This window comes from Tachypleus tridentatus, chromosome 11, assembly GCF_004210375.1.
Source record: "Tachypleus tridentatus isolate NWPU-2018 chromosome 11, ASM421037v1, whole genome shotgun sequence".
Taxonomy (NCBI): domain Eukaryota; kingdom Metazoa; phylum Arthropoda; class Merostomata; order Xiphosura; family Limulidae; genus Tachypleus; species Tachypleus tridentatus.
The window spans coordinates 78,213,049-78,237,062 of record NC_134835.1 but is presented as its reverse complement, the minus strand read 5'-3'; the positions used below and the strand labels follow the sequence as shown (position 1 = coordinate 78,237,062).

At 32.4% G+C, this 24,014-nt stretch overlaps 1 long non-coding RNA gene across 5 annotated transcripts in view; it reads right to left on the bottom strand.

Annotated features, from left to right (window-relative positions):
* LOC143232548 (uncharacterized) overlaps positions 1 to 22,624 on the bottom strand; it is a 50,211-nt gene extending 27,587 nt beyond the window's left edge. For 2 of the 5 annotated variants that reach the window (XR_013017587.1, XR_013017588.1), the window contains exons 1-3: positions 18,607 to 22,617; positions 17,461 to 17,523; positions 5,151 to 5,259 (exon numbers count right to left, since the gene is read on the bottom strand). This is a non-coding gene — a long non-coding RNA (uncharacterized LOC143232548). Of the gene's footprint in view, positions 1 to 5,150; positions 5,260 to 17,460; positions 17,524 to 18,606 lie in introns of all 5 variants that reach the window. The other 3 variants (XR_013017586.1, XR_013017590.1, XR_013017589.1) reach the window with 3 other exon arrangements.
* Between the last annotated feature and the right edge of the window lie 1,390 nt (positions 22,625 to 24,014).

The window sequence follows — 24,014 nt, the reverse complement described above, 5'->3', positions numbered from 1 at the left end:
GAAGAGAGTCACATAACACCTTTGGGCCAGGTGAGATGGAAAGTCTCAAAAATTAGAGTGAACCACATAACACATCTGGGCCAGATAGGACGAATAAAGACCAGGACAAAACAAGGTATGATGAACAATTGGGTAAGGTGGTTATGGAAGGTAAATGAAAAGACCAGTTGGAAGAAATGCTGGATAGCACTGGGAAGTCCAAGTCCTTTAGATGTTCAGTATAACTAAGAATAATCTGAAAAAGGTGTCTAACATAAACAACATATAAAGCTAGACCCAAATGAAAACCACGCCAAAACAAGATATGGTGAACACTTTGGATATGGAGGTTACAAAATTCTTGTGGTTCACACCCCAGGCAACTGTAGACATAAACCCCAATAAGCTTGGAAGAGTCTTGGTGTAGAATGTGGGACTGAGGATGCCTCAAGAAATATAACCAAAGAGGAAAATGCAGAGGTGTACTGACTGTAAAAGAGGAAATCATGGTTTGTCCAATTAGTGGGACTAGCAACATTCACAACTAGGGAATCAAAACATAGCCAGAACTCTGAGTAAGAGATGAACTGAAAGAAAAGCATAGATGAGGAATCCAGTCCAATCAGAACTGAATGCATCTACCACCCAAGTCTGAAAATGAGGAACTGGAGACTCTAAAGCTTGTAGTTGAGAAAACTAATGAGTGACCAAAAGTGATCATTGGAGGACAGAACTGAAAGCAAATCTGTTGGAAAACTTCACAATGGAGAATCCACTTGGTCAGGAGATAATGAGAGCTGAGTTTGACAATCTAAGAAATTCATCACCCCAACAAAATGGTAAACCAGGAGGCTCATATAAGTGGAATAAGCCCCACAGAGAAAAACAAAAACAAAATTTTAAAACAGCCTCAAGAACATGTTTCCATGACATGATTTTTAAGAGTCCCTTGTGGAATTGGTGAAATGTCTTATGAGAATATACTCGTGCATGAGATCTAAATCTAGTACTATTGCCTGTTGGACAGCAAGAAAATCTATATTACTGATGCAGAATGGAAATTTGCTATCCATTCATATACTCTGGATTATCTGACACACCTCATCTCTGAAGAGAAGTATCTGCAAAGAGATAAGCTTGGAACAGGGGGCAGTAGACACTTACACACACACATTAATATATATATATATATACACTAATGATACAGTTGATCCATGCCAACTGCCACTAAAAATTAAGATGTTGCTTCTGATGACAGAGACCAGAAGATCCAATGGATTGAAGTTCCAGATTCATTAGTTGCACTGAGATTATTAAAAGGATAGCAAGTGTCCCCATCCCAAAAATTCTAAGATTTGAGAAAAGCCCACAAACCCAGAGAGATAGAATCATCTCTGCAAGTAAGAGACTACCTTCCCATTTTATAGCGTGGAGCTGGATGGGAGGTGGTTGAACCAGGATTAAAACATGGTGAAAACTTGTACAACCAGGAAGAAGACATGTGGTAATGATACTAGACCAAAGACTAGATCCCTTAACTGTAGAACCTGATCCCTGCATACAAAACATAATGAAAAGCAAAATTAATTCATTACAAAAATGTGAAGAAATACTTCATCAACTTTAAACCTGAACATGCACAAACCCAGTTAGGAATGCTAATGAATGGTAAAAAAGGACCTCACTGTGGACTTCAGAGGATTGTAAATCTGTTAAGATAAGAACAATGTTTGTTCACAAATCTCCTCCTCTACCCAAGCATGACAAATAAACACAAATAGTATCATGGAAGAATGGGATTAACTGTCACTGTAACTTCCATTATCAGTTACTCTGATAGACATGAATAGATAATCCACATTCCAATGTTCAGGTGGGGGTGAAAATTCTACAGGTTAGGAGAGTAATGGAGGTGGAGAATTAAATGATAAAACAAATTTCAATATCAGAATCAGAAGTACTCATGGATCTGTAGTTGAAGGAATAAAAGGTGTCCATCAGTAGTGGTGATCTCACTCTATCTGACATTGATGGGCTGTTGAAAGTTTTTTAGGGTGAAAAGGAACATCATGGAGTAAGAGTGAGGATCATATAAGTACAAGAAAATGTGATGAGTTCAAAATGATCATATGAACAACCTGGATTCTGAAATACAAAACAATAAATTATTTTTGTCTGTGGAAATAAAGCAAATGTCCACTAGAGATGGAAACCCAAAACATGTAAACAAATGAGGCTGGAAGGTCTAACTATCCTGTTATGTTAGAGAGGGATAGACTCAAAGTGCATAAAGGAAAAAAAACAACAAATCTCACAAACCAAAGTGACTAATTGAAGAAAAGAAGTAGGAGGTGTATGATCCACATTGGACTTGTAAGAAGAAAGGCATCATAAAACAAATATACAGGTTCTCCCCAGAATAACCAGGATCAACAAAAGTAGAAATTTCAGACACCCTGGGAGAAAACATCCCTAGTTGATTGTATGTCTCCATCTTCCAATGGATCAACAGACACAGCCTGAACTGAAAGTGACCCCCTGACCACATAGAGATACTACATAACAAAGGAGGAACAGGAGTATGGGAGGTTAGATTAGCCACCATGCTGACAACAGTAAAATGGGAATTCATACCCAAAAATATTACATCTAATTTAGGGGAGGTCAGATTAGCCACCATGCTGACACCAGTAATATGGGAACTCATATCCACAAATATCACATCTAATTTAGTTTTTATTTCAAGGAAATTATAAGAAAATCCACAAAGTAGTGTAAAAATTGCAGTCCATGTGTGTTGTTGGGGATCAGTCTGATAGGTAGAGACCACACTGGAGAATTAATGTTCATCATAATTCTGAATTTACTTTGTGTATCTTCACAGATGTTGATAATCTTTTAGTAAACCACAAATTAGGATTTTTTATAAAATGTTTTTACTAAAGAGTTCTCTCTGAATTTATTTTAGTCAGTCTGATAATCTGAGTGCAGGGTATTTCCAAGTTAAGGATAAACCTTTTTCTCATCCAACAGTTTACAGGTTTCATTTGCATAGCTTCTAGAACTTTCTAATTGAATATCAATTTTTTATATAGTAAAGGTCTTTTCTCCTTTATTTTCTCTACTTTAAAACTATATGAGCTCAGTATATTTGACCAATATTACAACTGCCAAAAATATAATGAAATAATTCTAAACTATCCTTTCCTCTTTCTAGAACAACTGCAGATTATGAGAGAATTGAGAATTGTAATTATTGAGAATTACAATTACTAATCCTAGACAGCTTCAGGCATTTATCAGTTTAGATCTGTTTTAATTTAATATTACTGTTTTATTTTTCTTTGAACACATGTCTATCTACTAAACTTGTAGAAGTACAAATTACCTGGTAAGTACATGGCTCAAGTTATGATAAAGTATTGAATTACATAAAGCATGAGAAGTTTTGTATGAATACATCAATGAATTAGTTTTCTTTTTTACTTTTTTGGTTATATTTTCTTACCTAACTTAATAAGTTTCTCCTTTTTACATTTTAGTTACTTTATAACAATAAATATGGAAGATACATAAAAAATAAATTTAACTCTTATGTCTGGCCTCTTTTTTCTTAGCCCTTAGCTTCTAATAAACTTTAACCTGACCTTTTTTTGTAACAATGCTAATAGCACTTAATATGATTTATATTTATTTCATATACACAATTAATAATACAAAATAAAAACATGTAACAAAAATTAAAGTTGTTTGCACACTTTGATTCTTTATCAGACAGGTAACTCTACTTTAAAATCAGAAATAAATTCTGTTATACAAATGACCACAAAAATACGGAGAAGAACAATAGTATGAATTTTATACTAAAACAGAAAGTGAAAAAGACCCTAAAACATTCTAGAAACATAGAAAATAAATGCAAGTAGTATACTGTTCTTAAACACACAATTTAACTGCACACATTGTTGAACAAAAAGTTGGTGTCTTTAAAAAACAATTACAACAAACATTTCAAGTTCTGCATGGTCCATTCTCTGATTCATCATGGTCTAATAATATTAGTAACCATATAAAAAGCAATAAGCATTTATACAGTCCTACATTTCCACTAGATTTAGGACTCTTTCATTATAAAGTAAGCAACATTTACCAACTTATCAAAACTGCAATAAAATCTCTCTAAAATAAATCCCCTGGAGACAAAATGTAATTCAATATATTTTTCAAACAAACCCCCCAAAACTCTTAGATCATGTTAATGCTTTTGATAACAAGGAATCCACTTTTTAGAAAATAAACGTTTTGAGATGGCTTGACTGGGTAATGATAAAACTTTGTTCTAAATGTACAACTTTCAGACAAGATTTTTCCATCCTCAGGAACATTCATGTAAATGCTCTCTTCAACTTATTTTACTGTTCAGGCTATGTTCCCACCTCTTAGAAAACAACCAAGATATGTATGATTCACAAAGATGGCAAGCCAACAAGTAAGCTAATGAGCTACTGTCCCATTTGTTTGAAAAGCTCTCTTGGCAAACTCTTCAAAAAATAATCAATGTTGTTACGATACATTGAAGACAAAAACCTCCCATCTGAGCTGGAATATTGACTTAAAAATAATAATCTAATCTTACTCACTAAAACAATAGTTAAAGGACTCAATATTAACAAATTAACACTGGCATCTTTTTTTGTTGAAGCCAAAACATTGGATATTATATAATATAATAGGCTACAGTACAAATTAATGAATTACTAACTCTCTGATGGGATCATATATTAACTTTACAACCTCTTTGATAACAGGAGTAATCATGTTAGTATTAGAATGCCAAGTACAATCTGTATGTCATTAATGCAGGAGTTTCTCAGGAGGGTGTTATCAGGCTGCTATTAACATCTATGTTAATGACTTGAACCTTGAGGAAAACATAAGTTTGAACCTTTCAACTTGCAGACAATATAGCACTCTGAAATAATTGCTTTAGCTCTAAGATAGCATAAAATAAAAACTAAAAAAATGGTGTAGTAAATAGCATATCAAACAAAATCACAAAAAAAAAAAATAATAAATTCCTCTAAAATTCATCAAAAAAATTGGGTAAGTAATCTTAAATTATACAATTATAAACTTCAGGGTGTTGATTATATCTACTTTTTGGGCCTCACCTTTGAAACAGAGTTGATACGGAAATTTATGTCAATGATCTGGGCTTTACAATATTGAGAAGAACAAACTATCTACTTGGCCACTGTAACAAAACTTGGGATGTTCATCCTAAATAATACAGAAAGTTTAGAAAAGCTTAATCAGACACACAGTAGGGCACACCATTCCAGCTTGGTTAAATGTATCATATACTTAATAAATAAGTTACAAAAAGAACAATAAAATTATTAAATCAGCTTATAATTTCCACAAACATATCTTGAATCACTATATCCACAAGCACACAGGAATCTCAACTTTGACAAAGGGACTAGACAGATCTAGTTATCACATACTTCAAGAGTAACCTGAAGAATAACAGCAGGATCTCAAGATTCCTACCACTAACCTCTCCCAACACAGGATGAAATTTGTTCAACTTCCCATTCCAGCTAGTAGGTACAAGTTAATTAAAAACAAATATCATAGTGGTATCAAGTCTTTCACAGTCTATATGAACAATACAAAGTTGAACTTTTATTTATGTGCGATTTGATGACAGTTGTTTGCTGTCCTATGCATTTGTGATCTCAACTTCCTCTAAAACTATGTAATTAAGTATTCATCAGAATTCAACCCTATAATATTGTTTGAATAGGGTATTTCTGTAGCAAGAAGACAGAAGGATCACAAAGATGTGTTCTTTGCTGCTCTGCATGATTGTGTGTTTATCAGTTTCTTATGACAGAACCCAGTAAGGACTTTCTGAAATGTATTTAAACCCAAAGGGCCTGATCAAATTTACATTCATTCACGTGCAGCTTGAAAATACCTTGTACTCAACACTAGTACAACCACAACATGTCTCACATATAGAATATTACAGGAAGCCATCCATACTTACACACAGGGTTTTTGCCAACCTGTAATTTTATATTAGGTCAGTACTGACAGGTAAAGTATTCGGCACTCATTCAGTGAAAGAGGGTTTTTTCTTGAGGTTCTCCCATCTCCCCCAACAACATTCTTCTTTTTTTTTGGAGACTTTGAAAGAGGATGTTTAAACTTCCAAACTTTAAATGTGATAATTTATTAAAACGTTTAATTGTTAACTTACTTACTTCTCTCCTGCAAGCAATAGTTCATAAATAAACATTGAGTACCAGTAAAGAAATCAACTTATCCAGAACAGTTACATGGAACAGGTGCAACCAACAGCTTCTAAATTGATATCAAGTACCAGTACAAAACTAATGTATTCACACTAACAACACTGTATAGCTAGGATAGGAAAAATGATAAAACCTAGCCTTGAGAGATATTTATTTTCCTATCCAAAGGAAAAAAAATAAACCCAGGTAATTAGTGCTCTTACTCTTCTCTCATACATGTGTGTATCTTATGAATTTTCATTCCTCAGATGGACTTTCTCAAAGAGAGGGTATACTAGATATTAAAGATAATTTAGTTTGGGATGTAATAATCATTGAAGGTTAACATTTTCTCTCATAAATTAGCCTTTCTCAATTAGTATTGCCCTCTGTTGACACAAATATTCAATGCTTACCACTTCTGCATATCTACATGTAAATGATTATGTTGCAGCTCTCCATTAACAAGAGCATGATGCAGCTCATATTGTAACCAGTGCCCTTTCCAAACTTGCACTCATTAATTACTTCAAGATGGGTCAAAAGACCTACACCAAATATCACTGAAAATGTTAGAAGTCAGTATCTATCAGAAATACATTTCCAAGTTAGGAAATTAACTTCTGATACAATATATTACTTTCTCTCACAAAACGGCTAGAATCACATACAGAACTGGTAGGGAAGCTGATGAAAAGATTATTCTCCTTTAGGAATGGCCAAAAATCCTTCTCCATTTGCATACATTTCTAACCCAACCAACACTGAATCTACATAGGAACCAACATTCAGTGGATAATAATAAGGTGGGAAATCCTGGTTGAAAGACATCTTTGGTTTAAAACTTGACACCATTGGAAATGGTTCTTCCAATCTGCAGTATCAAAAGGATACCTGGTCATACACAAGTGGGAATACAGGAGCTGCATGTCATGTTTAGTACTAACCAAAACCAGATCTGCCAGGAACCAACACCAAGCAGGAAGAGAGACCAAAAATCTAGGGTACTTCTCCATTCAAAAACTTGGTAGTATTGGGCATTGTTCATCCAGTCCAAAGTAGAAGAATGGATACTGGCCAGAACATGTTAGAACTTACTTAGCTGGACCCATCTCCAATCAACACTGGAACCCTAGGAGCCACAACTGTACAAAACATGGAGGAAGAGGAATGTAACATCCTGAGGGACAAACTGTAATATATATGTAAATATAATCATGATATGGTGGAGTGCTACAACCAAAACTTGGTAGTATCTGGAATTTTAGATCAGGTTTGCAGTAGGAAGTGTTGTGTCATTGATAAATGATCTTAACAGTGGCTAGGCCATCTCCACCCAAAACCAGACCCATCAGGAATGTATATGATAGAAAGAAGAAATGCCATGGTGGGAAGAAGGTGAACAATCTGTCAGATATCTATAAATTAATATGGTATAGTGTTACAACCAAAACCTGGTGGCATCTAGAATTGGAAATCAGGTCTGCAATAGGACTGTGGCCCTACTTTCAATGCAGTGGTTTGATGGTTCACTCAGGAGGACAGGCCTCCAAGACCCACCACCCCAGCAGGCTAGGAACTGGTAAGTGACAAGAACTCCTCTCTTCCACTAGAAGCAAGGAGGAAAAAATTACTGAAGAGTCCTGAGGACCATGTCACCAAAGATAGTGCAACAGGTGCATAGGATAACCTACTTCGAAAAGCAGAGCTACCACATCAATGGGGTCAATCAACCAATACCTGGTGGCATTTATAACAGTACATCAGGTCCATGTTAGAAAGAGTTTGAACACCATGGAATGTCAAAAATGGGCAAAAAGCACTGTCTGCTTTACTCATGTATGCCCAAAAGCATATGGTGTGGGACAAACATACTTATAAAGCAAAATACCATGAGTTGGAATTACTAGCAGTCCCATGGAGTACCTAATCTCCATGTTGTGTGTAACCCAATCCAGTGACATGAATGTGCCAGAATAGATGACAACTGAAGACACACACACCAAACACCTGGCAGCATCCAGAAGTGTGCATCAGGTCCATGATAAGAAAAGCTACAATGTAACTGACATAAAGAAGTCAGAAGAAAGAAAGTGAAGATTTTCAAAAAAGAAAATACAAAACAGAGCATACCTAGTCAGGCACTGCTAACCACAGAGTGGGAACCACAATAAACTTGCAAAAAGGTCAATGAAAAAAATATGAAAAGTTGGAAGTAACAACCTTTCACAATGCACAAATGTGAACAGTTAAAGAAACAAACACTAAGTCTATAGTATATAGGAAAATGTTCAAAAATTTGTGAGCAAAAACAAATATGTCTGTTCAGTACCACTACCAGTTGAGAAGTGGTTAATTTATGAGTGCAAATGTGGAAAGAGCACTGGTTATGATTGGAGCTGACACACTCCTACTGGTAGAGATCTGCTACATAACCATTTATATGTAGATATACAAAAGCAGGAGGTGAAAAGCCATTGTCAAGTGTTGAAAATTTGTACCAACAGAGGGAAGTATTAATCAAGTAAAGCTATTTTGTAAGCAGGAGTAAGATACAGTATTGGGATCAAGTATATTCATGTCAACTAGTTTTTACTTTTTGTCAGAGTCTGTTATAACTTCAGTGATTTTTGAAGCCTGAAAGCAAAATTGGATGAATTGGTATGTTTATTCTTTTATTTGGTAATTACATTTTGATCAGCAACTAACAATTATTTTTTTATTGTAACTTTCATAAAGAAAGTCAAATAAATAAATGGTAATAATGATTTATTTTCACTGTTATTTTTTCTTTTTATTTTTGTAACAAAAATTTTCATTTCTCAGAAATGAAGAAATATAACAGATCTGAGGAAAACAGTCTAAGAGTGAAGCTAGAAATGAAGAAATACATTTGATAACTCAGGCACAGTTTTAGTATGTAGAGAAGGATCTCAAAAACATTATGGTCCTAAGTATTCTGCCATGTGTTTGTGTGTGGGTCAGTTACTGGTTATTACACTAAATTAGTTTATTTTTAGAAGTAATAAACAGGAAAAAGCACCTAAACATCACTGGTAGAAGTAGTGGGATGGTTAATAAACTCAAACAGAATCTGACATAATTATTGATTTAGAAAATAGGAATGTCTTTCCAGTGTTAGGAATGTTAAAAACACAGATGTGCAAATCATGCTGAGAAATATCTAATAGTAACTGTCAATGATACTGTCAAAATATTCTGAAAACAAAAAGCTTTTAATTGAAATTCATTTATCAAAACTAAAAGGATGTGCTAGAGAAATGATCTGATGTAGTGCTGAGAAAATTATAAACATAGATCTGTTCTCAAGAAACACTGCAACAAGATTCTGCAGAATTTACAAGTTCCAAAAGACAAGTAAGCAAAGTCAGAAGAAACGTGAAAACCTCTTTAGAAAAAGAAGCAATGACTTACTGTCTCAATATTTGGTTATTTTATACATGAAGGAAATCAGTGGTGAAAAAATACCTTATTCCCAGATTGAAATTATATGTCCATAACTGGTAAAATTTAGCAATACAAAACTATATAAAAACAACTAGTCTTCAAGTACAACAGCTATGGACTGTTTGTGGATTTTCAGCTTGACTTCTTTTTTGTTTCACCTGATGGTCTCAGGGGATGTTAGGAATAGATAGAAGTCTAACATCCCAAAATATGAAAATCTTACATCACAAAAACCTTGACACTATCCTGCTGCTTTATAACAGACTCAGAGCATCTTGAGATAAAGTAAACACACAGTTACTTTTATCAGGTTCAAGGGAAAATATATAAGACACAGCACTAGTTTTGTGACTGTTAAATATATGACAGAAACATACACTAAGAGAACCAAAAGAAATGACACCTTCCAAAAGAAAGGAGTATTTCCTTATACAAAAAGACTTTATAAAAAAAATGTATCCTCATAGAGCTTGTGGACCCTAGACTTTCATGAATGGCAAAAATTAAAGAACCATATTTTCTCTAGGACACTGTTGATAAAAAGAAACACATTAATGACACTGAAGCTCACAGTCAAACTTTTAAAATGTCCAGATAATATTTTGAATATTATTTACTCTTATATTCAGATTAATACTGGTTAAGCAAAAGTTTTTAAGATACTTCAACTTATGTAAAAGTAAGAAATTTTGTGCCTACTTTTAGAATTATTAAAAAGTGTGTTGAAAAAAGGAATATGTTATTGATATATTATACAGTATTGTGTTTATGTACATTTTATAAATGTTAAATGCCAGTATATGACTGATGTGGTAAAGTTACCATCAATATCAGCACTGACACGTTTTCTTCATCAGTACAGTTCATGAAAAAGTGAAAAAACTACTATCTACATCAGATCCAGCAAAAGAGAACATATGAGTTTCAAACTGCCTTTGACAGTCACCCTTAGAAGGTTCACATAATGAAAAGAAATTTTTTACATGACTAGACAAGACTTCTTCCTTTTAAAATATGACTACAATACATGACTAGATTATAAATATACTTTTGAAGCTGTGTATATTGTATTTATCACAACTTATAATTAGCATTAAACATACACCCAATATTTACACATTATAAACTAAACTGTTATTTTGTTTCTTACTAATAATGCCCCTTAATGAGATGGCAGCAAGTTTATGGATTTACAACATTAAACTCTATGGTTTGATTTCCCATGGTGATTACAACAAATGGCACAATATGGCTTTGTTCTAATATAAACAAACTTATTATTAAAACACTACAATTTATATACAGGTGTGTGTAGGATTTGTTTTAGCACCCCATGTCATGACTAGGTATGTCCAGTGTACACAGTAGTATACACTACATCTTTCTAACACAATACACCTTGCAACATTTAGCAGCAGAAGTCAATAACACCACATATACATAAAAACCACCTTTATAGAACAGAGAAAAACAAATGCATGCACGTACACATACGTAGCAAGTCATAAGTTCCAAGTTTGACTAATGTCCTTAAGTATTTGTGGAATATTGAAAATATGCTGGCATAAGGCAATTTACTATACTGAGACCACATGTTAACTGAAGTATTGTCATCAAATAAAGGTCAAATCAGTGTCATCCAAATGCAATCTCTGAGGCTCATGAGAACATGTTAATGAAACTCTTTGAATTTTCCAAAGGAAATTTAAACTATGTTATTTGCTTGGATAATTTTTGGCAAATTGAGTAAGGAAAAGTGCTACCATCTCTAATCTTAAATTGGTGACTACAGCCAACACATTGCTTTCAGTATGGAATAATTTTCTATAAAAAATAATAGAATTGAGTGTTATTTTTATAACTGGCTAACAGCTAAAAATTGCAAGTATGCTTAAGTTTAGCAACAATAGGTTTTTCATCCCACAACTCTTCAATTACAACAGGAATGATGTAATTGATAGATCACATTAGGCCTTGATGACTGAAATCATGGAACTCTCAACCTGAATTTATGTAACTTACATATACCAAAAACTAAACAAAAACAAAGTAATAATCAAATGCTAAATGCAAATTTAAACTTAAGTAACCTAGATGGTAAATTAATTATAAAAACTTAACTTACCAAATACTGAACAGAAAAGACATGAAAGGCCTAAATTATAGATTGAGGAAATAGGTAAAACCACACAATCTCACAAAAACTTGCTAATCATGAGTATATTTATTGGAAGTGGAGAATACATGCTGAAAAACTAACCACAGATCTCCTGGAAAAAAGAACAGTACCTAACCCAGGAGATCACCTGAAGGCATGGTGACAGGTGGAAGGTGCAGTAAAAAAAGAAATTTTCACTCAATTGTTAGTCTTCCTCAAAAAAAATTATAAAGTGAAAGAGAGAAATCATCAGTCAAACATAAGACATGAACTCCCAATGAAGTAAAGTTTGTATTTCCTTGAAAGACATCACTAACCCTAAAACATGGAGACTTGTGTCATGACCATTGTTGACTGTCATGGAAATTCCATCATCTGTCAAAGTAAATCTTGAAAAATATCTTTAAAACAAATAAAAGTCAAAACTCGAGTCAAAACTCGAAGTTCAAGGTGATATAAATTTGTGATGAAGTAAAACAAAATTTTAAAGTTACATGGAGAGAGAGTTAAAACACACATACATACTCAAGAACACCAATAAAGAAAGTGAGGATTGCTCTAGAATAGTAGAGGGAGTTAGCTGCACTAGTATGAATGCATTGTATAACTGTTGAAGGGTAGTCATATGATCACCACATTCTGAAATGCTATAAAATTGATGGGGTATACAAGACTGATGCACTATTCACAGTCCAGGATCAAGATAGCTTTGGATGAAAGGTTTGTTTTGTTTGTTTGTTTTTTGAATTTCGCACAAAGCTACTCTAGGGCTATCTGTGCTAGCCATCCCTAATTTAACAGTGTAAGACTAGAGGGAAAGCAACTAGTCATCACCACCCACCACCAACTCTTGGGTTACTCTTTTACCAACAATTACTGGGATTGACCGTCACATTATAATGCCCCCACGGCTGAAAGGGCAACCATGTTTGGTGCGAAAAGGATGTGAACCAGCGACCCTCAGATTACGAGTCGCACGCCTTAACACACTTGGCCATGCCGTGCCATTGGATGAAAGGAGGTAAGACCACGTAGGAAATAATAATAATTGCAATATTTTGAATATCAGATAGTTTCAATAATCATAAGCACTATTTTCAATTAGTTTATTGCTTTCACAACATTAATTGATTTAATTGGAATTTTAATTCATTTACTATCTTACATAACATTAATCAATATAATAACTGCCCAAATGTAATCAATTAATTATATTGATTAAATTTTATTGCTCAGCTGTGGCTACACTACACATTCTGATTATCTTTTCTTCTGAGCACCATAATAGTAATCTTTTATTACTTTTCTTGATTTCTAAACAATTTTGTAACAACAGTATTTCACTTTGAAGTCAACCAAAATTTCTTAAAACACTCAATTGTAAGATATACTGCTAGCCAAAATCTTAAGCCCAATGAACATAAAGAAAAAATATGCATTTTGCATTGTTAGACTCAGCCACTTACTTAAGTAGAGCTTTGAAAGATGAAAATAAGTGGTTCAGTCTAACAACACAAAATGCATATTTTTCTTTATGTTCATTGGTCTTAAGATTTTGGCCAGTAATGTATAAATCAAAATCTATATACTTTTATAATGGCAACACTTCAGATCATAAAAGCATATGTAAAAACAGCAATAATGTACCACAAATTTCTGCAGCAACTAATGTAGTACATAAGAAAGCTACAAGAATAACTACAGTATCAATGTAGAAGACTCTTGCATGAGAAACATCTTATAATGTGGGAATATTGTTTTAAATAGTCAATATTTGATAGATCTTCAAATAGCTATGTTTGTTATTTGAGTATGATAGAAAAAAAAACAAATGAAAAAACAAATAATTTACTAGGAGTAAAAATTCAAAATATTACAACACCATAAACTCTTTCACACATTATGCTATTTCTGTGTGAGCTGTAAATATGTTACATAATAAGAAGTTCTTTACTTAAATTAGAAAAATATATGTACATATTACAATACCATAAACTCTATACATCTGCATATTATCACCAATTACATCAAAAATTATAAAGGTTACACAAAAGTTATGTTAATTATAACATCTAAAGGTAAGAAAATGCAAAATATTCATCTTTAATAGCTTAACACAATGAAACTAATCTGTTGATAAAAATCTTAACCAGCATACTATTGACACATCTAGTAATACCTCCTGAAACTATTTATTAGCACATGAAGCTGAGTTATACAATGCAATTTATGAATACAAAACATGTGGCCTTCATATACTAAATGGCAAATCCAATCGCACACCAACAGATAACAACCTGCAAGATCAATACTAATGAAAAAAATACAAGCTCAAAACCAGCATGGCTCAAAGAACTTACACCCTACCAAAGCACAGACAAAAAATTTATGCATAATCAATTTCAACATGGTAAATAAGTATTTATGTCGAACTGTCAATTTGATTTCAGGCCATAAATTGTGATTTCACTCAAATAACAGTCTCTCTACTAGAACAGAAAGAAAGACTTTGTAGTGATGACAGTTCAATGCTGTTCATAGGCAAAACTTAGGAAAAAAAAAAGATGCAGTATTTGAAGAAGGTATCTCTAGGAATACTTTGCAAGTCTCCTGTTGTTACAAAGATGTGCCAAAGAAGATACGTAGAAGAGAAGCATAAATGCACTGAGAGAATTACAAGTTTGGGGTTCTTGAAATACAAGAAAAGAGTCTTCAAAAAAAAGAACTAAATGAATTGAAGTAATGAATGAAGGAAAAGTAAAATAATTTAACTGTTAACAGTTCTACTAAAGAGATGGAGCATTCTAAATGTCAAAGATGAATTCAACACAACATTTGATGTCACAGAGTAAAACAACCTGGAGAAGTTAAAAGATCCTTGCCATATCAAACCCTCATCCAGAACATAGTAAAAGTAGAGAAATATTTCTACATGAATGATCTAATCAGTATAGTTATAACTGAATTGAAATACTACATAACACTGAAGATTCAAGAAAAGGAGAAATTAAAGATCTTGGTGCTGTAAAATCTGTCAGAAGCTTACTGTATGTTCAAATGGCAGCAGCATTCAAACGTCAAAGGAGAATCAACCTATGAACATCTTTTGCAATCTGCTCTAGACAGCTTGCTTTTGGAATGAATGCTGCAATAGTTAGAGTACTGAATCTTGATCCAACTGTATTGAGTGCAAAATAAATTAGATTGAAACAATAAAAAAGACTAAAGTGACCTTCTCATTTTCTTTTGGTCCAAGACAGTGTTCTTAAAGGACACACTGAATGAAATCTTTGATGGCCTCTTAACAGACAAGGTGAACTACAAAACACAAGCATCTATAAACAAATTTAAGACAATCAGCAAATCAAGCAAGAATTTTGCTATTGCTTTCATTCAAAGCCCTGCTGCTCTCAGGAAACAATATGTTGTTACTAAAGAGTTAGTGAAGTTCTGAAACAGAAAAAAAAAAAAAGTTTGGAAAAAGAAGTAATTGTGATTGGAAATTTCTCTGAAAACTATACACTTCTTGTGCACTAGGATCTTACTGGATGAATGACCAGGACACAATGCATCCTTTTCTTTGTTATTACTACTATCCAAACACTCAACAAATCAAAGGTTTAAGTTTGTTTTTGTAATTTCAAATTGCCTGATCTAGATACTGTTGCTGTCCATTTATTTGTAAAAGGACTCCTTGCATATCTGGCATAAAGGTTGAGGTAAAATGTATATTTTACTTCTTGGATGATGCTTTGTAGTATAAGATCTAAAAAAAATCCATCATCCTTGCATATCTCCATTAAGTCTTTGGAATGTCAACTGAATGACATTTCTTTGAGACATAGAAAATAGCTCTAGTAACGGATTGGTGGTACAAGCAAGCAAGCCTTAAAAGGTTAACTTATACAATCCTCACCACAAAAGTCCCTTTCAGATGATTTAGGAAAACTTTCTAAGAATTTCACTTTCAATAGATCATAAAAGATGAAGTTGATACTGAGAATAAAATTTTCAAAGCTCTGCTTGATGCATCAGTAATGTTAACAAGAACACAACAGTTCCATTCCTTTTATCAAGTTACTGGATCCCTCTCACAATTAACTGAGAGATTATTCTACTAAAGATGTGAAAGTGAAGTGCCAAAAATAGAAAATGAAAACTATTTTGCCAGAAAAATATCGAATGATGACTGGTTCTTATTAAAAAACATCTGCTAGACAATGACAATGATAGAGTAAAGCTTCTGCAGGACAAGAGTTTTCATTCCTAGAACATCCAAACATCCTGGTTGTGAGATGAAACGAAATTCTTCTGTTGGTGACACCCACCACACCATCAGGAAGAATGTACAAGTTTCCAGAGAAGAAAACTGCAGAAGAAAATAACATTGGTTAATAAGGTCTTCAAGTTAGTTAATATAAGCTGTAATCACATTGCAAGTTCTGCCATTTATGTGAAATTACCTCATCACATAAAGCATTCCAGAATGTTTATGAATCATAATCATTCACATTTCATACCATGCCAATGTTATCAAAAGCACAAGTTGAATAAGTGGTTTTTCTTTATAATTATTTTTAAATTTATCATCCAGGAAACTAAAATGACACAATGTAATATGTGAATAACTCTCGATCCTATCAAGATTCCAGGTTGATTTTGGTATAAATTTAGAGCATAATGTGAACATCAGTATACACTTTGGTTTTAGATAACCATGTTGGAGATGGCAATTCAAGTGAGGTCAAAAGTCAACAACTAAACAGCAAAGGTCAAAATTTTGTTTGAGATTCAGTAATAGTTAAAATAACATATCTGGATAGAGAACAAATATATCTTTCCATAAAAAGCTTGCTTTTTTTAAAAACAAAAGCTTTATTGGTACCTTTATATCAATGGAATCTTTTGGAAGCCATTATAGATTAAATACTTGGGGGCCTCTTATGTAAAAAGCATTTCACAAATGATAAATATGACACTTTCCTAAGTCTTGTGTCTTTTGCACCAGTACCCCTGCCAATCAACATCTTGCCCATAAAAGGTTAGTTCAGAAATGTTCCTTAAGTGATTTAATTGCCTTGGAGTGGACCAATATATATTAATATTTAAATTCTTTATCAAAAATTATTTTAATAAAAGTTACAAATTTTACAGTAACAGATAGGAGATTTTTAAAACTTGTGTACTTGAGAATGATTGCACCAGTGATTAAATGTCTTACCTGTTTTAAAAATATTTTTCATTACTGTAATAAACCTATAATAAAATAATATCTGCAATCAGTAAGTATAATGAAAATGAAACTTCAATAAGAATGTTTTCAAGTCTTAAAATTTTGCCATCTCCCAGTTACCAATGATAATATGCTTATTTGAGAAATCAGTATTTTTACACTTAATATATAAATCATCTTAATTATTACTAAAAACTTTTCAGACAACAAGGATGAAAACAAAAACACCACATTTACAGACAAATAACACAATGGTTCAAACAACATACTGTGTCTGTACGTGTATGGACAGAAGTTCCACTGAGTAAGAATATACTTACTGTCATTACAAGAATACATGAAAATTCACAAAGGTCGTGTACTACATGAAGATAACTGCTGCCCTAGAACAACAAAACACAAGTAATACAATTTTAATATCTAATATCAGGAATAAAAACATCCTACAGATATATAAGCCTAACCTCACTAAAGAAAATTTGTTAAAGAATAAGTTTGTATCTAGGCTTCTAACAATTCAAATTATTAACATATTCAAATCCACATTTCCATGCAACATTATTTTTTATTTGGCTGCTTAAATAAACAGCCCCAATGAAAACAAGTTCCCTAGAATTAGGTTATTTATAGAATTTGCTAACTAATTAATCATTTATATTTAACTTATCAACTGTTCTCCCATAAGGATCTAAAATAAGCAACTGATAACATTAAATATCAGGTTTTGATACCTTTGGCTGGCAGAGCACAGATAGCTCCTTGTATTTAATATAAGAATACCAGCAATATGTATTTAGATCATTTGGATAGTTAGAATAATCAAGAATAGTAATAATTGGTAACCCTAACTTCAATTTGTTTATTAATTTTGTGTCAAAAGGCTAGAGCTAAGTGATTTGATTAATTAATTGCTTATCTACAATTAAATCCATTAACCAAAACTATTGTTTCTGATTTATTCAACAAACAATCAAAATTACAATTAAATAATCAACTAATTGAAATTAGTTTTTCCAATTATTACTGTTTATTATTATCCAATTATAACACTTGTCACAAAAATAATCAATCAATTAAAATAAGTGTTTTGAATTATTTCAATAATCAAACTGAAATTATGGTTGCATCAACTGTCACAAAAATAATCAACTATTCAAAATCAGTTTTGTTATTATTATTTTTGATTATTCTAAATGTCCAACTACAAAATGGATTATTTGTGCTCTGCTAAATTTTAGCCTCATTAGCTTTTCTGTAACTCAAGTTTATTTCAATTTGGTGGCTCTGGGAAGGGAATGCTTGCAATTCCCAAGTCTTGGTTTCAATTCTCATTGTAAACAAATTTCCTTTCCCTTAACTAGAGAAATGCAACTGCAGCAGAAATTACTACCAACTGCTCTCTATGATGTTTTTATTTTTTATTGAACTGTTAACTGCAGGAAATAAAACTAAAAAGTAGCACCTACTTTCAACTTTTTCTTTTCTTGAACATATCCTGGTTTGAGGAACAATGTACTACTCAATTCATCACATACTAGTCTTGACATTAATCAATGAAGATGAACAAATGGGATATAACCAAAAATCACAATGGCAACATTTCAATTACTGAATAATTAATTTAATTAAAAGAACATCATAGCATTTTACTAGTCTCTGTACCTGTGAAGAGAAATTAAATACTCATTACACACAAACAAAAGGATAGTTACTAGAATAGTGTTTGGGATGGATGGGCTGACATATGAGGACAGTCTAAGCTCAGACCTTTGAAATTGTTTTCTCTTTAAAAACAAACTGTTAGAGGGAATCTGATTGAGATGTTTAAGATTTTAAATGGAATCAATAGTGTCACATTTTTTCATACTTAACAGCCCTAAGATTTACATCAATGACATAGATTAAGGAATAATCAATAAATTACTTAAGTTTGCATATTGTAATAACATGTTTGTTATTGCTAGCTGTGAAGAGGATGCTGATGATGTACAAAGATTTAGACCATCTAGTGAGTTGGGTAAATTAATTATAATAAATACAAGATAATGCATATAGTTTACCATAATTTAAATAACCTTAACAGTGTTATAAAAGAAAAAGATCTTAGTGTAATAGTTGATCAGCCTCTAAAGCCATCCAAGCAGTGTAGGATTTTAGGTTGTATCTACACAAATACTGAATACAAGTCTACAGAGGTTATAATTTCATTGTACAGAAAACTGGTTAGGGCACATTCAGAATATTGTGTTCAGACTTGGACTACTTTCCTTAGGAAAGACACTAAATTCTTAGAAAAATTTATATCTCTTCAAAAAAGAAGAGTTAGGGGGTTCTAATTGTGAGAATAGTAGGACTAGAGGACACAAATATAACTTCTCACAGGGTAATAGTAACATTCAGTTAAGACAGTTTCATTTTTATAATAGGGTGGTTGGCCTTTGGAATGGGTTGCCTTCAGATGTTGCAGAATCAACAAATTTTAATGAGTTTAAAAGAAAGCTTAATAAGTAAGTGAATGATAAGTTTTTTTTAATTACTTAGTAGTATTAGCTTAATTTAGATGGAACAGCAGAGGTGGATCAATAGGTTCCTTGTTCTTAAACAAAGTTATGTTAAAAACAGGCAAAAGACAACAGAAAACATCAAACCTAAATGACCAAAGAGAGAAAATTAATGACAAATGCTATAAGTAAAAGAGGTTTAAGTTGACATATAGAAGACTTAAAGAACTATATAAAAGAACTAAGGATATATATATTCTAAATCAGAAAGTTCAAAAAGGGTTATGAGAAACAGCTGGTAGCTATTTTTCACACTAATAATAGGATTTTTTTTAAGTATGTAAAAGGTAGGTAGCATGCTGAAACTGTGATTTAGCTAAGTTATTCATGGTACAGATTTTGTTAAAAACAAATGAGTTAGCATAATGTTTGACTATTTCTTTTGTAGAAAAAACAATATGCCAGTTTTCCTAATATTCAGGTTAGTAGACTTGGATGATTAGTGGAATTTCATAAAAGACTAATCATCTGATTCAATAATCAGATATATTTAAGTAACTTACTATTGTCATATGAGACTTAGCCAATAGGAAAAATCTAAAACACTGATGAAAGAAAACACTTAATTCCAATTACTCTATTATTTCCTTAACATCAATTATTTTATCTGAGACCAATTGGTGTAAACAGTGTTCATGGGCAATCAAATAAGTTAACTGCCCAGCTCTAGTTATTAGTAGAATGATTAAAAATTAAGAACACAAAAAACCAGAACCAGTAAATGTTTCTTAAGAGTTTTAAATGCCAAGCTGAGTTGCTAATATTACTCCGTTTTTAAACAGTTGATAAGAGTTGCCCTGGTAACTATAGGCCAGTTAACCTCAATTCTGTAGCAAGAAAATTGGTCTAATAAAGGTAGCTTTGAAAAATCATCTAGTAAAATATGATACCATAAAAGAAACTCAATATGAATTCCTCAAAGGAATATCTTCCCTTAGTAATCTGTTAATTTTTTTGTGGAATGTACTTGTTACCCGAATGATAGAAAGTGGGTGGATGTAATGCATTAGATTTTCAAAAGGCTGTTAGTGCCATACAAAATATTAGCTAAGGGAATCATATTAGTGCAGATTGAGGAAAAACAATTATAAACTGATTCATAAAATGACAAATGAAAGAAACAGAAGTTGTTACTGATGGAATCCAGTCAAATTGAATATTTACTAAAAATGGAATGTCTTGGGTGTCAGTGCTTTGTCCTCTTATTACAAAAATGATACTGAAAGGAGGCATAATTTGAAAATTAGAATAGTCTGTAGATGATATTAAACTTAGGTATTTCTAGCTGTTTTGATATAATATTGAAGTACTGCAGAATGACTTGGCTCAAATAGTTGGCCAAATATTTAGTAAATGACAAATTTATACTGAGTATAAGATAATGAATTTTGGTTATCATAATTTGAATCACACATTTAATCTAGATGATAACTCACTCAATAGCACGACTGCAGAAACTGATCTTGACATGATGATGGATAAAGTCATTCAAAATGTCGTGGCATTGCTTTATTACTAGAAACAAGGATAACAGAGTTTTAGGACATATTTATCAAAAAGAGCAAAGGCCCTAAGACTGAGCCCTGAGTACCCACTTGTGACATTACTCCAGTTTGACCAAAATCCATTTGTAAGAACCCTCTGCTTTCTTCTGTCCAATTTGCTAACTTATCCCCCAACACCTTTCTTTTTTCAATCCTTTTATACGACACCTTGTACAATGCTTTCTGAAAATCCAGATACACCAGGTGCACTCCTACCCTCATCTACATAAGCAATAACCTTTTCAAATATTGTCAAAGGATTTGTAAGGCATGAATTTCTCTAAACAAAACCATTAATCATCCAATAAAATTCTAAACACATTGAGTATTAATCAGGAAAACAATAAAGGCCTCCAATTTTCTTTTGTTATATATTCTTAAGACAACAGGAGATGACGCAAGTTTAGAATTTGTGAAAGATGGCCTATGATCCATTTAATATAGATTCATTTTTATAATAAGATGATCAGTTTATGGAAAGAGGTGGCAATATGAAAGAATTTAATTAGAGGGAAATCAACGATATCCTAACAAATAAAGGATGACTTTAAATACTTGCTTTTCTCGCAGGTGGGTTGTGAATGATTATTGCTTCAGTACCCTTATTAGTAACAAATGTAATGTCATTATACAATCTCTTACTGACATCACCTATATGCTGCAAGTAGCCTCTAACTACTGACTGTTAAAAATTATACATCTCTCACCTCTGACAGTAACTTGTTAAAGAATCTACCTTTTAACTACCATTTTGTGTCTTCAGTCCAAACAAATTTTAGCTTGTCTTGTCCCTTACATTATATACATTCCCATTTAAACTTCTTTTAACCTGGAAATTGGAATATAAAAAATAATTCCTATTATCAATATTTTTCAGATATCAGTTCTGACTTCTCATTTTCAGTTTTGGCCATTTCCAGTACATCCTACTATGGTTCATAGTTTTCTGTATTGATTAGAAAATAGTAGAGTCATGAACTACTGTTTCTAATCTGCACATAATATTGAATTTACTAGTAGTACTATGTTTATCTTTAATTTTAACGGGCTGATCCCTTTTCTAATTATGGTGTGGGGCGATGCTTCCATTTCTACACCGAAACAAGCCTTCTTCGATTAGAACTAATTTGAAGAATGCTATATAGCCCTTGTTCCACTCTAACTCAGTTTATCGCTTATAATGTTCACACCGGCTATTACATTTTACTTTCTCTTTAACTTCAGGTTAAACTTCCAAAACATTTACAATTAACAAGACGTTTCCTAGTCAATACGATAAGCAGAGAAAAATTGTTAAACTGTAGTAACATAAAGAAAATGTATGTGGTTATAACCAATATTTCTGTCAATTGATCGTCTAAATCGCTGTCAGATGGAGTGGTAAAGTTGTGAAAATACCAAACATTTTTGCAGTACATAAAAGTAGTTGATTTTAATATCAGAATTGTGTGTAAAATTGATAAGAAATCATAACATTGACAATGTATACATAAAAATTAAAAAATATTTTTAAACCTTCAATATTTAAAACTAGTTCAATTAATGAATAAAGTGACATTTTAAGATAATTCAATGTACGTCACTTATTTTGCTTGATTGCACGAACAAATGACACTTTCATTCTTTGTTAACGAGTAGTTTATTATCACTTCATAAGTTATTCCTCATATTATTCATAAGTTATGAGGTTTAATTTGCGGGAAGGTACAAAGCCTATTCCTTGGTTTTACCAAGTCAAACCGTTTTTGTTTTTTATTGTTGTTGTTTTGTTCTTGTATAAACCAGATGCTTCAGTGTCACAAACCAAAAGTCAATTCGTGATCAGTGAGAATTTTCTTTAAAATGAAACAGGTCAAGGGAAAATTAAAAATTATATAGTGTAGCTACGAGTTAAGAAGATTAAAATGGGTTCAGTGTTTGAACACTTCAAACAGCTGAGAGCTTGGAGACAAAATTTCAATTATACCGGTTTGGCGAATGTCCTAAAAATACTTTAGTTATATATAATCGCATTTCAGTAGGAAGAGAAAAGGACTTGAGTCTCATTACTTGAATAACAAATTTTGTGGCTACTCCTTTCTTTCTCATTGTTAACTATGATAATACTAATAGTAGGAATCGACAAAATTTCCCAATAATTCACGCTTAATGGGTGGTGGATGGTCGTAGTATTAATTAGTTTAGATAACTGGTTGGGACGCTTCATAGTAGTATAATTCATTTACTGGACTACAAATTTAGTGTTTTTCTACCATAATGGGGGCTGGAATGCTAATTTCAAGTACGTTTATTTAACTTACTTAACCTCCACCCAAATGGTAGTACCATATTTTTAATTTTACTGGTTTTTTATTAATTGTTTTTCTTCTTTACTTTGGAGAGCAGTCACCTTCCCACAACTGTCTGTAGGCAGTGAAGAGTGATACAGATGTGGGACATTATGGGCTTGAGAACCCACATTTCACACTCTTATTTCTATTTCTATTATTTCAATTTATTTATTTTATTTCTTTATGTGAGGCTGGCAAATTGAGGTTAAGATATATAGACGGTGTATCCTGCAATGTAAGTCATACTTCCGGTCACCTCCAAAACCTAGAGTACATTCTATATTCCACAGTATAACCTGTACCCTAGAATCCTTATTTTTGGGGCAACGTTTTTATTTTATCTTTGTTTCGACTTGTTTTTGGTTATAGCAAACTATGTGTGTATATATATTTATGTGTGTGTGTGTCACTCATTCAATTACACTACCATTCCTAGTTT